This window comes from Camelina sativa, chromosome 11 (assembly GCF_000633955.1).
Source record: "Camelina sativa cultivar DH55 chromosome 11, Cs, whole genome shotgun sequence".
Taxonomy (NCBI): domain Eukaryota; kingdom Viridiplantae; phylum Streptophyta; class Magnoliopsida; order Brassicales; family Brassicaceae; genus Camelina; species Camelina sativa.
The window spans coordinates 6991965-7007942 of NC_025695.1; the positions used below are offsets into that span (position 1 = coordinate 6991965).

At 36.8% G+C, this 15978-nt stretch overlaps 1 long non-coding RNA gene and 1 pseudogene across 1 annotated transcript; one reads left to right on the plus strand and one right to left on the minus strand.

Annotated features, from left to right (window-relative positions):
• Nucleotides 640–11761, plus strand: LOC104722089. Its single transcript, XR_002034241.1, has 51 exons — nt 640–687; nt 784–878; nt 1008–1062; nt 1157–1223; nt 1313–1433; nt 1607–1737; nt 2377–2448; nt 2534–2602; nt 2686–2871; nt 2952–3011; nt 3202–3276; nt 3356–3433; nt 3551–3614; nt 3729–3897; nt 3993–4084; nt 4180–4274; nt 4345–4484; nt 4583–4697; nt 4790–4856; nt 4949–5003; nt 5201–5274; nt 5374–5508; nt 5605–5697; nt 5878–5935; nt 6013–6153; nt 6377–6413; nt 6507–6597; nt 6694–6768; nt 6849–6957; nt 7051–7129; nt 7259–7341; nt 7424–7525; nt 7607–7746; nt 7852–7917; nt 7984–8219; nt 8304–8458; nt 8529–8603; nt 8732–8832; nt 8939–9219; nt 9310–9373; nt 9524–9649; nt 9736–9793; nt 9937–9985; nt 10082–10202; nt 10297–10335; nt 10552–10661; nt 10756–10842; nt 10911–11214; nt 11321–11395; nt 11496–11587; nt 11682–11761. It is a non-coding gene; the product is annotated as an uncharacterized LOC104722089 (long non-coding RNA).
• Nucleotides 12088–15559, minus strand: LOC104722094 (annotated as a pseudogene).

The window sequence follows — 15978 nt, forward strand, 5'->3', positions numbered from 1 at the left end:
GCAAGGGCAGAGCAACAAAGTTTGTGAAAGTGGGAAATATTAGTTTTATTTTTTTTTTTTTTTTTTTTTTTTTTTTTTTTTTTTTGTATCTCTCTACTTCTTCTTCTTCTTCTTCTTCTTCTTCTTCTTCTATTTTCCTTTTTTTTGTTTTTGTTCTTCGGTGTGGTGTGATACTATTCTTCAATCTCTCTGATTTTGTTTTCAAAACGATCATCTTCGCTACTTGTGATATTCTTATTCTAGGGTTTGGTGGTCTCTGTCTCTCTCTCAAATCTCAATTGCATTGCTTCGATATTTGCTCTGTTCTTCTTCTTCTTCTTATTCGTAACGCTTCTCTGATATATCGTTGTATCTTTGTCTTTTGGAATCGAATTTTTGATCTGATCATCGCTTCTACGGTTCTACCCTTCTGAATTCTCTCCCCTAGGGTTTCGTCTCTCTCTCAACTGCTTTTTTATTTATTCTTGTGCTGTGCATGCCTAATGCCTTCCAATTTAATCACTTCTTCGCTCTATTATATCAACAGTTGTCTGATATTTTTGTTTTGTTTTCCTAAGTAAACTAACTAACTAAGTTTCTTATTCGTCTTATTGCAGGTGTTTTGATATCGAATTTATGATGATCCGATCATCATCATCGCTCCCCCCCCCCCCNCCCCCCAGCTTCTGAATTGTCACTCCTCCTACGGTTTGATTTCTAACTCTTATTTTTGTCACTCGTTTTATCTACGTTGCTCTCTCTCTCTCTCTCATATGAATTTTCACTTTGTTTTGTTGATTTTAGGTTTATGGAGGATAGATATTACGCTCTGATCGGTGATTTACTTTGATTGGTCGTTTGTCAAGCGTTCGGCCTTCTCTTTTTTTTGTTGTTGGCAGGTTGTTTTATCTATCTTTGGATTTTTTTAATTCCCCACACTTCTTAATTCCTATGTATGTATGCGATTTTGTTATTGTTGTATTATAAGCTAACAAAATATATCTTCTCTCTCTCTCTCTTTGATGCAGATTGCACAGTGGGGTTTGCTCTGTTGTTGAATCTTTCTCTTCATCATCTGTTTTGGTAAGTTTCTTCTTCTGATATATCTCTTTGCTACATCTTCTTCTTCTTCTTCTTTCCCCTTAATGACTTTATGAGATTTGTTATTGTTGGTGAGGTGTTTGATCTCTCGGTGGGTGATGGTTCTGATGGCTCCTTGTCTTCTATGCGCTCTACATCTTCAGGTAGTGTTCTTCCTCTTACCAAATTAGTTTTTTTCTTTCTTTCTATATAAGTGAAATTACATATATCTGCTTCTCTTTCTTTGATGCAGAACATCGTGTTCTCCTGTGTCTTTTAGTGTTTTTTAAGATTCTCTTGATGCATACACACATTCAAATAATCATTCAATGACCCTGAAGTCGCAGCTACAAGAGTTAACTCCGGAACAGCAGGTTAGTGTAGACCCCCCTTTACATATTTTTTTTTTAAAGATGAAGTTGTCAATTATATCTTCTGATGCTTGAGGTTGTTCTTAAATGCTACTACTTACATTGAATATATCAAGTCCTCATCCTTCCCGTTCTAAGTGTGTTGACTTGATGCAACTACTTTTTCATTATTTCAGGGTATACACTTTGAGGGGCTTGTCTCGTGTTTGATGCTAACCCATTGGTGTTCTGATCTATGTAACCAGAGGCTGCAACAATCTTGCTCAGTAATTCAGATAGGCTTCAGATGCAAAGCTCTACCGACCTGGTAATTTTCTAATGACGCACATATTTCTAGCGTATGATACTTGTTTGATCTTTTTTTTTTTTTTTTGAATAAAATGTTAAATTATACTCAAAAGAAAAATTAGAACGTTTTTACAACTTGTGCATCAGTTTTTGATAGCTTTAGATAAACATTTAAACGGATATCCTAGACCCTAGATTGTAGCCACACCTGAAAAGCTGCATCATATCTTCGATCCCCCATTATACCAATAGCAAGAAGCTGGTCTCTGACTTGCCGATCAACCCACCGAATGATGGTATCTACAGGCGTCGGTGCTTCACCATGCTTGCGACCATTCCGTTCCCGCCAAACCGTATAGATCACAGCTTGAAATAAGTATCGAATAAGAAACCCCTCCACCAGCTGAGCATCAGGATCGGATACGTAGTCTAGAAGGGAACTCCAATCTGTGGTAAACCGAGCCTTCATCAAACCCTTAGCAAGGACCGACCATATGTTAGCAACAAACCCACAGGCAAAGAATAGATGGTCCCGTGTTTCCATGGAAAGTTGACAGAACACACAAGTACCCGCAGAACTCCCATTCCACACAAGTACTTGTTTGATCTTATTATTATGTTCATCTTCTTATTTTACCTCTTGGATCTGTTATTTTAGATTGTGGAGGTTGCTTTGCTCGGTGGGTGATGGTTCTGATGGATCCCTGTCTTCTCTGCGCTACCTCTTAAGGTAGTCTTCTTCCTTTTTTTGCCTATCAGTTTTTTATGTAATATTGGCTAACTGTTGCTCCTCTGTTTCTTTTGCATATTCGCAGATGACGTTCTTGCTGTGTACGCGACATTCAGATGAGAGATCGATGATCCACAGATTATCCCCTACACGAGTTTGTTCTTAAACTTTGTCCCTTTTTAACTATTATTTGTATTCAGTGTCTTTTTAATGAATCTATATCTCTCTTTGATGCAGATCGTGGAGGCACCAGGGGGACTGATATGATAAAGTTTGTGCCTTTATGTGTGTGTTTTTATTGCATATATTTACAAGCTGACATCATTGTTCGTGGTTATGCTGGTTGGAATTCTAGGTTTGCCTTGAAGGTCTTAGACCAAGTCTCCCAAAGGTACACTCTTCGTTTGACACTCTTGTAGTCAGGTAGTGTTCTTCCTCTTAACCTTCTTTTTCTTAATTTCTTTCTATATAAGTGAAAAACCTTCTTTCTCTCTTTGATGCAGATCACGAGGAACTAAGGTTTCTGTGTGGGAGTGCGTTTGATTTCTGAGTTCAACTTTCAGGTTACCTTACATCTATACACCTTTTTGCCTTATCGGTTGTTTTATTTAATTTTGGCTAGTTGTTGGTCCTCTGTTTCTTGTGTGTTTCCAAATTACGTTTTTGTCATGTCTCAGTTTATCTTGAAGGATTCCTTTGCTCTGTCGTTACTCCTTGTTGCCTCTTTGACAGTCTCCCTTTATAATATCCCAGGCAGCATCAAGAACCTGAAGCCTCTTTGACAGGCTTTGATGGAAACACTTCTTCTATGTGCTACGTCTTCAAGGGGTTTTGTTCTTCCTCTTAATACATCTTTTACTTTAGTTTTTTTGTTCTGTTCCTTACGTTTCTTTGTTTCTTTTTGCAGGTGTTTTGGAACCCAATTATGATATGATCATGGCGTAATCTTCTCCAGGCTGCTACGTCTTCAGGCACGTTCTCACAGGTTTCTTCTTCTAATTAAACCCATCTCTATTTGATTATGTCTTGTCTCTTTGGTTGGGTGGTTTTTTTCTTTCTAATTACATGTTATTAACTTCTCGTTTTTGTTTTGTTGGTTTAGATTTGTGGAGGATGCTACGATTGATCGGTGATGGATTTGACTAATCGTTGTCACTCTAATTCATGTGATTTTTCTTCTAGGGTTTGGTTTCTAAAATTGAATCGTTCAAGGCCTTTTTTTTATTTTATATTATGTTCATGCGATTTTTAACTCTTCTTCGCTCTGTTATATATTTTAGATTGTGGAGGAGGATGCTTTGATCGGTTGGTGATGGTCTTGAACTTTGATAGATCATTTTTGTCTTCTCTGCGCTACATCTTCATGTAATCTCTTGGACCTTGTTGTTGTTTTTGTTGTGACCATGGCGTTTCTCACTACAACTAATCTCATCTTCAACTCCGACCAAGGTTTACAAATTTTTGTGACATTCAACTTCTTAGTAAAGACTAGGTAGGAGCTCTATTTCTATCTGACGTTTCTTCTAAATTATTAAATTGTGCAGAAGCAGATCCAAGATGGTTTTGAAGAATTGGAAAGTCTCATAACATACCTCAACAAGTTCGTGTTCTTCGTAATCCTCCTGGTTCACCATCTGTGAGTAACATTCACCACCTGACACATGTTAGATTATTTCATTATATTTATATAATTCTCTTTTCTTCTAACTCTCTGAATCTTTGGTGAATTAGAGATATGGTGCAAGCCAGTGTCGTTTTGCAAGTGTGGATCGGAGGACCTTGCTCTGTCCATGATAGCAACGATCCTCTCTCTCTCGGAACAACCTGTAAGTGGTAACATTTTTTTTCTTCTTCTTATCTGAGTCATTGCTTGACCTACTTAGTGTTGTGTGGCAGATCTAATGCAATTTGCAAGGAGAGACCACGAGAGGATAATAAGAGTCAGATGAATTTTATTTAAAGAGTTAAAGAGATGTTGGAGGACAACAGTTGGCTCATGAAATCCGGAGGGATCTGTGCTCGCTGCTGGTGCAGAGGTAAAAAAAAACTCTTAGATGCAATCATCTCTTATTATAAATGACAGAGAAAACAACTTTAGTGGATCTTATGCATTCTCTTTTTTTATGCATTACAGGATGGGACTTTCAATGGCCTAGCTTGCATGAGAACATTGCTTAATGGTGGTCCACTTTGCCGGGTTTTGAGAGGTGAGTGCTTCTACTGCTGTTGTCAGTCTATCAAAGGAGAAGGTTAGTTGGGTTTTGCTCTTAACTTTTAACTTTATATTCAAACTTCCAACATTTTTGTATGGGATCTGATGTGTTTAAATACTGAAATGCAGGTCGAGATGCTTGCCTCCTGTAGATTTTACGGGAACAATGCAGCCAAATGAAATTCTTTACATTGCTGTAAACACTTGTGAACTGCAAGCTTTAAATTCTTCCACTTTGTTTTGTTGTTTTTGTACAAAAGCTAAAAATATATTCTCTCTTTAATGCAGATTGCACAGTGGGGTTCGCTCCGTTGTTGAATCTTTCTCTTCATCATCTGTTTTGGTAAGTTTCTTCTTCTGATATATCTCTTTGCTACATCTTCTTCTTATTCTTTTTCTTTTTCTTTCCCCTTAATGACTTTATGAGATTTGCTATTGTTGGTGAGGTTTGATTCTTCTCCAGTGTCTTATTGTGTTTTCTACTTTCTATTGTTTGATCATGTTCAATGTGATTTTTACCTCTTGGATCTGTTATTGTAGATTTTGGAGGGTGCTTTGCTCGGTGGGTGATGATAGTCTGATGGATCCATGTCTTCTCTGCGCTACCTCTTCAGGTAGTCTTCTTCCTCTTAACCAATTTGTCTTTTCTTTTTTTTTTTTCTTTCTTTGTTTCTATATAAGTCAAATTACATATATCTGTTTCTTTGATGCAGACCATCGAGATTAATGTGTGTGAGGAGGGTTTGAAGAGAAGAAAAAAAAACATTGTGAAAGTGAATGGTTTGCGTATGAAGCTAGAACCATACAAGGAGATTGTGTCTGCTGCTTTGTCTGGCATTATAACTCAGGTTACAGTTTCAAACACTTGTCTTACCAGTTTATATTTCTCTATGTTCTGTAATTATGGATTTACTTCAGATTTTTGTGTCTTTTTTTTTCTTCAGGATGCAAGCATGCAAGGCTATTGGTGGGATGAGAGGTATGACTGGATAGTCTGGATTGCTTTGGGAAACCTCATTGCTTGATCCATATGAGAGGTACTGATAACTCTTTATACTTATAATTACTTGGTTAGATCATACATTTTGAATTATATCAAGTCCTCATCCTTTTCGTTCTAAGTGTGTTGACGTGACGCAACTATTTTTTTTTCATTATTTCAAGGTTTACACTTTGACGTGATGCTAATCGATTGGTGTTCTGATCTATGTAATCAGGGGCAGAATCTTGCTCAGCAATTCAGATAGGCTTCAGATGCAGAGCTCTACCGACCTGGTAATTTTCTCTTATAATTGTTGTTGCATATAAGCTCTACCGTCCCACTTTGCTCATAAGATTTTTTCTAATTTCAGGACCGTCTGAAGAAACTCAAGTCATAATATTTCTTGCTATATGGCTAACAGACTTTCATATGACTCTTTTATTCTACAATTTTTTTTGCAGACTCCAGGACGTGAATCTATTGAGCTTGTGTGGCAAATTTGACATAGCAGGTGAGTTATAAGTCTGTAATGGTGGACAACATGATTGACACAGCAGATGAGCTATAAGTCTGTATCTATCTGCACATATTATCTTTCTGTGATCATGTAGTTTTCAGCTTTTATTTATTTATGCCACAACAACTCGTACTCGTCTGTCTTAACATCGATTAAATTTTACTTACTTTCCATGTTTGTTCGTAACATATAACTCTGCTTTGTTTTTTCTTTACAGGTCTCTGTCTGATTTTGCAAACCAATTCTTTTTTAAGGTGCTGCATACTTGAGATCGTTGATTGATCTTAAGATATGTCTTTTTGTCAATGATGTTTTTTAAGTATTCTGATGATGATTTCAATTTACAGCTTGCTTATGGACCGACGTGGTTATATATGGGGAAGAGTACACTCTTAAATCATTACAACATGATGACAAAGTAACACGGACATGCGACAGGTTTTTGTCTTGTTCGATCATCTTTTCTTAAAAGTTTATATGATTTATCTTATAATTGTGTTCATCTGATTTTAACTCTTGGATCTGTTATTTTAGCTTGTAGAGGATGCTTTGCTCGGAGGTTAATGGTTCTGACGATGGATCGTTGTCTTCTCTGCGCTACATCTTCAGGTAGTGTTCTTCCTCTTAATCGATTTTTTTTTTTTCTTTTTGTATAAGTGAAATTACATATCTCTGTATCGTACATGCAGACCTTCAAGATTAATGTGTGAGGGTTTGAAGAGAAGAAAAAACATTGTGGAAGTGAATGGTTTGCGTATGAAGCTAGAACCATATAAGGAGATTGGGTTTGCTGCTCAGGTTACAGTTTCAAACACTTGTCTTACCAGTTTATATATCTCTACGTTCTGTAGTTGTGGATTTACTTAAGATTTTTGTGTCTTTTTTCTTCAGGATGCAAGCAAGGTTATTGGTGGGAAGAGAGTTATGACTGGATTGCTTTAGGAAACCTCATTGCTTGATCCATATGAGGGTACTGATAACTCTTTCTTTATAGTTATAATTACTTGGTTATATCCTACATCTTGAATAATATATCAAGTCCCCATCCTTCCCGTTCTAAGTGTGTTGACTTGATGCAACTATTATTTCATCATTTCAGGGTATACACTTTGAGGGGTTTGTCTCGTGTTTGATGCTAATCGATTGGTGTTCTGATCTATGTAATCAATCACTGTTGATAAGGTATGGATTCTTATGATTTTTATCTGCTCTGTTTGATTATGAAGGCTTTCTCTTACAAAATATTGTACTCCTTTTTTTGGAGGGATGACTGGATTACGCTAGGAAACCTTATTGCTTGTTCTTGCTGTCTACACACGTTCAGATGAGAGATGGATGATCCACAGATTCTTTCCTACACGAATTGGTTCCTTAACTTTGTTCCTTTTTTTTACTAGTTTTTGTATTTAGTGTCTTTTTAATGAGTATATATCTCTCTTTGATGCAGATCGTGGAGGCACGGAGGGGGACTGATATGATAAATTTCGTACCTTTATGTGTGTGTTTTGATTGCTACCACAGGCTTACATCATTGTCCGTGGTTATGCTGGCTGGAATTCTAGGTTTGCCTTGAAGGTCTTCCCAAAGGTACACTCTGATATGATAAATCTTTCTTGTGGCTTGTGGTCTGTCATCTTTTTATTATCTTCTTTATTACAACCATAACTTAACCTTTGTTCTGTTATGTCTCAGTTTATCTTGAACTTGAAGGATGCCTTTAATCTATCGTCGTCTTCAATTCCTGTTACCTCTTTGAAGGTCTCCTCTTTCCCTTTTATTTTATTTTAGTGTTCTTAGATCAGCTAATGTCTCTCTTTGATGCAGATCATGAGGAACTAGGATTACTGTGTGGGAGGTTCGAAGAGAAAGAAAAAAAACATTGTGGGATTGCGATTGATTTCTGAGTTAAACTTTCAGGTTACCTCACATCTATACATCTTTTTTGCCTAATGTTTTGCTCTTTTTTGGTCTTCTGTTTCTTGTGTATCGCAGATGATGTTGTTGCTGTGTACACACATTCAGATGAGAGATGGATGATCCACAGATTCTCTCCTACACGAGTTTGTTCTTAAACGTTGTCCCTTTTTTAAGTATTATTTCTATCTAATGTCTTTTTAATGAATCTATACCTCTCTTATTTGCAGATCGTGGAGGCACCGGGGAGGACTAATTTTATAAAAGTTTGTATGTGTTTTGATTGCATAACCACAGGTTGACATCATTGTTTATGGTTAATACTGGTTATGCTGATTGAGATTTTAGGTATGCCTTGAAGCTCTTAGACCAAGTCTTCCCAAAGGTACGCTCTCTCTTATTGTCACTCTTGTAGTCATTCCATCACTGATTGGTTGGTTTTGTTTGCCTTGAAGGTCTTAGACCGTCTTAGACCAAGTCTTCCCAAAGGTACACTCTCTCTTCCCAATGTCCAAGAAGAGCACCTCCAGGTTTTGTTTCATATCATCCTTCACTTATGTCTGATTTTGTTTTATTATTGGCAAATCCTCTTTTCTTCTCTTCTCCATTGACTAACTACAATATTTATTACCTGATGATTTTGTTCGCTCTCTCTCAGGTTCCGGGCCAGCAAACACTGCAGCCAAGCCATATATGTCCAAGGAGATGGCCTTGTTAGCCTTCAATCGGGCTCTTACTTTAAGCTAACTAAAACCAGAGGTTTGCTTTTTTTACATCTTCGCATATAATTTGGTCTCACCCCTCTTCACTTCACCATGTTGTTTCTTGTTGGATTTGTCTAACTTCCTTAAATCTGGTGTTTTAGGATCTCTGATTCTTGGTGTGGGTTTTAGAAAGAGCAAAGAGAAGTTAAAGTGCTGTCAAAAGAGTTGGCTCATCGTCCGGCTGTGCCGGGTTTGTAGTTCATGTCTCTACTCTTTGTTTTTGTCACCTCTAGTTTCATGAATTAACATTGCAGGATGTACAAGTATGGTAGCATCATTCCATTAGATGATTCTTTGGGTTATGCTGCAAATTTTTCACACATGCTGGGATATAATAGTCCTCAGATGAAAGAACTCATGTGGCTAATGTCACCATCCACAGGTTTCTTCTGGCTCTCTCTGTTTCTACATGTCAGTTTTGTTTCCCTTATTATATGATCCTAAGGTACAGTTTTATCTCTTTTCGATGTAGGTGCCAAGCAAAGAGCAAGCTGAGGTGCTGTCAAAAGAGTTGGCTCATCATGCGGCTGTGCCAGGTTTGTAGTTCATGTCTCTGCTCTGTGTTTTTGTGACCTCTACGTTCATGACTCATCAAAGCTTAGCAAAATAAGCCGATGCTAATTATAAATTGAGTGTTATGATTGTTTCAAACATACCTCTAGTTTATACTTAATTTTACATTGCAGATTATGTATACAAAGTTATTGATGCTCTGCCTTCGACAGTCCAATGACTCAATTTGCTAGTGGTGTTATGACCCTTCAGGTGGATGGCTCCCAGAGTATCTCTCTATGGTTCAAATACTCGGCAAGGTTTGTTCTCTAACCTCTATTTTATTGGCAAAATCCTCTTCTCTTCTCCATTGACTATCACCTGATGATTTTGTTCTCTCCCTCAGGTTCTGAGCCAGCCAAGCATTGTCCCCTATCTTGAAGGATATTCTGCCACGATCCAAGGTTTGTTTGTTTGTTCTCTTGTGCTTCTTTGTGTAATTTTACTTTACTCCCTTAACTATTTTATCTGTCAAATACTTGCATCTGTGCGTCTGTACTAGTAATATATCTTAACTGATACTTGACAACATCTTCCTTTTTATCAGTTTACCAGGAAACAGCTGGATTAACAGTTAATGATCGTGTTCGTTCAAGGTTCGTGAGTTCTCCTCTTTATCTTGGCTTTCTTTATTTTCTCTTTTCTAGGGCTTTTCATCTGTTCTCACGGTTCTTCTGTTTAATATCTCGTAGGAGGCCTTTGAAGAACGATTGCGAGAATATCATGTGATGTGCACATCCCTCGGCGGTATTTCTGTCCCAGCTCTTGACAAAAGATTGTCTTTGGGACTAGTTCCTAGCCCAATCAATTCTGGTAATGTGTTTGTTTGACTGCATATCTCTCTATCTATTGAAGTGTTCTTATGGTCGTAATCTTGATGCTCAACTGAATTCAACTTTATTTGCAGTCACAGGGAGACAGAATAACTGGTGGTGACTTGTAACTTGTAAGTCTATTGGTTTATATACATAGTACTCCAACTCCCATGCTGTTTTGTATGTTGGTTGTGGAGTGAGAGGAAATGAAATGGCTTATATCTCTCCCATTCTGAATCTGCATATTGTTCATACAATTCAGACATTTGATCTGATGGTTTCTCATAAATTAGGCTCTTATGGACTTCCCGCATCTGTACGTGATGAAAGTGTTATTGTTGGTGCAGTTTCACCTCCTGGAGGAGACTTTTCAGATCATGTGACTTCTGCTTCCCTTGGTTTTATGCATGTAATTATGTCGTTCATGGCTGTTGCTTCCCTATCTTCCATTGTACATGTACATATTCATATCTCGATTGAGATAAACCAGATGGTGTTTGGTTTTAGAACTGCCGCAGACTCGTATTAGCATTGTTTATTTTCTTCTGCAGGTCTTCTGGGGTTTGGACAAAAAGATTGCCCAGAGAAAACATTTTCCTTCTATTAATTGGTTGATTTCCTACTCAAAGTATTCAACGGTATGGTTACATATTCTTATTTTAAACTTGTCTTGTATATAAAAAGTTGCTTTTCTTTCTTTCTTCAGGCATCGGAGTCTTTATATTAGAGGTTCGATCCAGATTTCATCTAAATCAGGACAAAGGCCAGAGAGGTGTTGCAGAGGGAAGACGGTCTTAGTGGAATTTTCCAGGTACGTGCCACTTATCCTTGTATAAGAAGTATCAATGTTGTGACTAATGACCTCTTGTCTCAGCGATATACATTTTAAGGTTTGGCATCTAAACTTGACTTGAGTTATAGACGAAAATCAGTCTTGAGTTATATGACCATGTTGTTTTGCGTAAAACGGATCCAAGATATGTGTACTGAGTCCCTACTCTGCAAGTGAGGTACCATGTTTCGCATCTACGAGATTTTTAATCTTGCTGGAATGTTTTTAATGTCTGGTTAAAGTAGGAGTTGCTCAATAGCATTCTTGTTTCGGATTCTGCTTAGGTTGATCACATTGCTAAGCAAAGGTGCGGTTAACTATGTTCTGTTGACAAGGGCCACAAGCCATCTATTTTGGAGGTACATTCTTGATAACTGCAGTAAACTTCCAGCTAAATTAGAAAATGATGAAATAAATCCATAATCCATTTGTTTTTTCCTGGAATTTCTTTGGGTGCAGGGATCAATGTTGTGGAGGTTTCACAACAATGGCTTCAGAGCATCCTGAGGTTAAAGTGAATCAGATGCAGTGCTTCTTGGAGCCATTGGAGGGTATGTCTTCTCTCTTTTCCCAACTTATGTATTTGGCGCTAAATTTTGTTTGGGAAATACAGTTTCTCATATTTTCATGTTGGTATAATTTAAGGTACAAATGGGATAACAATGAAAAGCATATTGTTACAAAATCAGATTGATTCACTGCATGACTGAAACTCTTTCCTCCTCATCACTGATTTATGTAGATTCTCAATCCAGAACCAGCAACGCTACTGGATCTACAGGAAAAAAAAAAAAGCTGTTGTTTTATGGCAATGTAACACATAAACCTCTTTTTGGATCAGTTGGTTCCAAGACAACAAAGTTGCATGTCAAACAATGGAAACTTCTTGTACTACTCGGTTCTGTGACTCGAAGAACCACTCGCGTTGCCTACGTAACAAACTTCCAGGTAATTTTATTAATCTTGATCCTTTTTATGTGGCTGCATCGAAAGCATACACTTATCAAACGCTATTTGATGCGTTATTAAACTTTTGTTTACCCCTCTTCAGTTTTGTGAAACGGGGAGTTGGTAAAACATTTGGGAGAGTGGTGACTATCGAAACAATGGCTTATTGTTATATATGGTCTTTTGGTGAGAAACAAACAATAGATAAATGCAAACATGCAATGTCTATACCTTTGCTTTGATTGTTGAGACATCATTACACGAAAACCTTAAAGATTGCACAGTTCTTGGCGAAGTATATCCCTTGCTTTGAAACCCAACCTTCAAGTGTTTGTTGGGACGCGATCACAAGGGCCACACAGTAACTGTAGAATAAATCAGCATGCATGAAACATTACGTTTTCAACATAGGGACTTATACTGAGAGCAGCTTCACTTCACTCTGCGGAAAAAAAGGAGTCTGTTTAATTATTAGCTCACCTGGAGATAAAAGTCAACTTTTGGACATTCTAGAGAACAGCCGCATAACTGTGTCATTTTGTTATGATTTGGATGTCTGAACAACATAAGGAGAAAGAACAGGGGACAAGAAACAGAGGCTAGGTGAGTCTGGGCGCTGGGTTGATCGTTAGTAGTTAATATACGATCACAAGAAAGAGATTTGATTTAAATGTTTCTAGTAGATTCTGGAACTAAAAAACATCCCAACGAGATTAGAGTTTTAAATTAAAGTCTAAACACAGAAGCCACATAAAAAAAAAGGAGGAAGATTGTCTTAAGAGTCAAACATAACAACTGAATATCTAAGATAAGAAATATCCAAGAACTTTGGATTAGTCATCTTCATCATCACTAAACCGGGGTAGTGGAAGAAAACTCATTCATGCTTTTGGAGCAGCAATTTTGGGTTGCAAGCATGTTAACTTGTCCATGATGTGAGATCTCTACCATCACGGTTTCATCATCCAGTGGAAGTGGTTGTTTCCATGTCTCTCCATCCATTCTAATGTATGCATGCTTCGCTGCATCTTTCTTAAATTCAAACCGGATTTGGTTTGCCTATACAAAAACACACACACACACACATGTTGGGTTTAAAATGTGGCTTACTCACAAATTTGTCTAACACAACTTTAAATTTACTTACCTGTGCAAGTCGTGTCCCATGACCATTTGGAGTGAACAGAACAAGACCATGCCAAGCATTTCTAAACCCAACTATTTCGATGAGTCCATCGTCAACGAATGGTGGAGTTAGGCTTCTCTATTGAGACATCAACAAAGAAAGTTAATCCATTGTTTTTTTAGTAGATTATTGAAGCAATGTAAAGAGAATGCTAAAAGCCTACATCACGTTGTTTCTTGGGATTTGGTGTTCCCCAAGGATCTAGTCCTCCAGAAAAGCTAGGAAGATTCAAACATACTATGGACCTAATGCTGCCAGGACAAAGATCAATGTTAATTGATTATCATTGGGTACAAGAAGCCTTGTATAACCTTTTATTTTTATAGCTACCTTTGGGGAATGTCAAGGTCACTCCATTGGCCATTTTTGTTACAAATCTGAACCTTTGCAAGGTGAGCTATGTTTCTGCAGCAAGCGCCATGTAGTATTATTAGAGCTTTCATATTGACATATGCTTTCATTGAGTTATTTCAGTTTTTCAGGGGTTTTAGATCCCAAAAAGAGAGGAAACAACTAACGGATAAGCAAAGAGAAATTGATACTAAGAAGGGTGGAAAAGAGAGGCACAAAACCATCCTTGTGTGCAACTAAGCTTAAGATATGTCCTCTGGAACGTCGTAAATCAATGGAAACATTACTTGTTAGTTTTTTTATTTTTTTTTGTTATTTTAGTTTACACTATAAAATGTAATCAAGTGAAATAGGCACAAGTTGTCCCATTAATGAAAACAGTAGAGCCACATCACTTGATCAAGGCAATGGTAAAAAAAAGGGTATGTGAACCTGATTAGCCAGCTGATTTTTAAACTTTTCTGGGTGACGTTTTCTTTGGGAATGAAATGCATGAGATACTTGAGCATCCATTCCTGCAGTAAAATTGATGGTGTAATGATAAGACAATAAGTCATATATACAACTAAATTATGACTCCAAGTTTCAAATGCAATGACTTGATATCATTTATCTCACATCTGAAAGATAACTTTAGCTGTGCTGCTTAATTATGGAGAAGAAAGAAAGAGTAAAGAGCATAAATTCTTACCAAGGCTAAAGTAATTCCAGAATCCCCCACGAAATGTTTGGTAACCTTCCTGGAAATTTTGAAAATTCTGATCATAAAATTAAGAAGAAAAGGAAGAGATGGTGAGTCCCACGAGAAGATGATAATATATCTTACCATATATTCTTGATCTGATCGTAAAACACTATGAAATGCATGTGGTAGCTCAAGAGGTGGCATAGAAGAGCCTTTTTCGGGTGCCTTCATCCTCATAAGTACGTGCCAACTTAATTAAGATGAAAAAATGCATACATATATCAACCCAAGTATTAAAGTATATAATTTGAAAATTAGAAGAGAATATATGGCATATATATGTGTAAAGTACTTGTCTATCTTCATCTTTATTGCGTTGATCACCTTGATCCAAAAAGGACTCCACGGAAGACCTATTTGTTTCAGGATTTTTCTTACCCTGAAGATGAAATTTAGTAAGACTTTGAAAACATATATGATGGTGACATTCATGTAGATCAGTCTAATATATATGATGAACATATACTAACCCATCCAAATGCAAATAGAAGGTTGTTTCCTGTACCCAAAGGAACCGTAGCAATTGGTGGTGGATTAGATAATTTAAGATCAGAAACAACTCCAAGGAGCCAACCAGCTGTTCCATCTCCCCCTGCAACCTGATTAAATACACAACTCATGCTTAATTATCACTTAATTATTAACACTTTTTTTCTACATACCAAAGAATATAACTCACGATTATTTTCAACTTGTCTCGAATCTTGCAAGCGAAACCATCGTCCTTTAGCCTCTCTAGATTAAGATAAATTCTCTGTAGCACCTTAACCGGAGTCTCTGCCTCTAGATCAAAAACCTACACAACAAACGTGCTATAATCAATAATAACTCAGTATATAATATATGATTTTAAGTAATTCAGACCATTCTTTTCTTTTTATTACATCAATTCAGACCATTCTTTTGTAATTTTAATAGTTGTAATATTTCAGTAAAGTTTGATTTTAGGGTTTTAGGTTAAAAAAATACAGGATTCTGTATTAAATAAGAATCAATTATTCACGATCGTTTTCTAGATTTTTAAAAAAACCAACGAATCGTTAATTAGCTAGGGTAAATTGATATAAAGACCTGCTTATCGTTGAGCAGAGTGCGGTAGGTAAGGATGAGTTCAGCTCCTAGTTGACCTCCGCTTTTGGAGTTGATGAATACGAGGACTGGGCTCTCAGGTGGAGTATCACTACTAGGTTGCACCAAAGACTCGGCTTCGTCAGGCGAGAGAACGTACGAAGGAATGTAGAATCTCTTGAGAAAATCTGATAAATTATGGTAATTTTCCATGCTCGTCGTCATGTATAAATCAGCAGTACTATGATTCATATATAAGTTAGTTAAAATCGACTATGTTAATCATGCAGAAGAGACGATCGAAGAAGACATCATAACATATATACCCATCATATCTCTCTATAGAGGATTGAAAACAATAAATATATATTTAATTGTGTCTGGAGGGACAAATTAAACTAGGATTAATCTTGAAGATTATTTACCAAGATTTTTATTCCTTTTTAGTTAATGCTAATTAAAAGTTTTAAAGTCACAAAAGTGAATTTTCTTCTTCTTTAATAGGTAACATTACCACTAATATTAATTGCCTGTCAGCACACTAAAACGTCATCTTTCACATGCATATCTATCTAGTAACTGCTGACATGGTGATGGAGTGGAGTCCATTGTCTATTTAGCTTCTTTTTTTTTTTTTTTTTTTT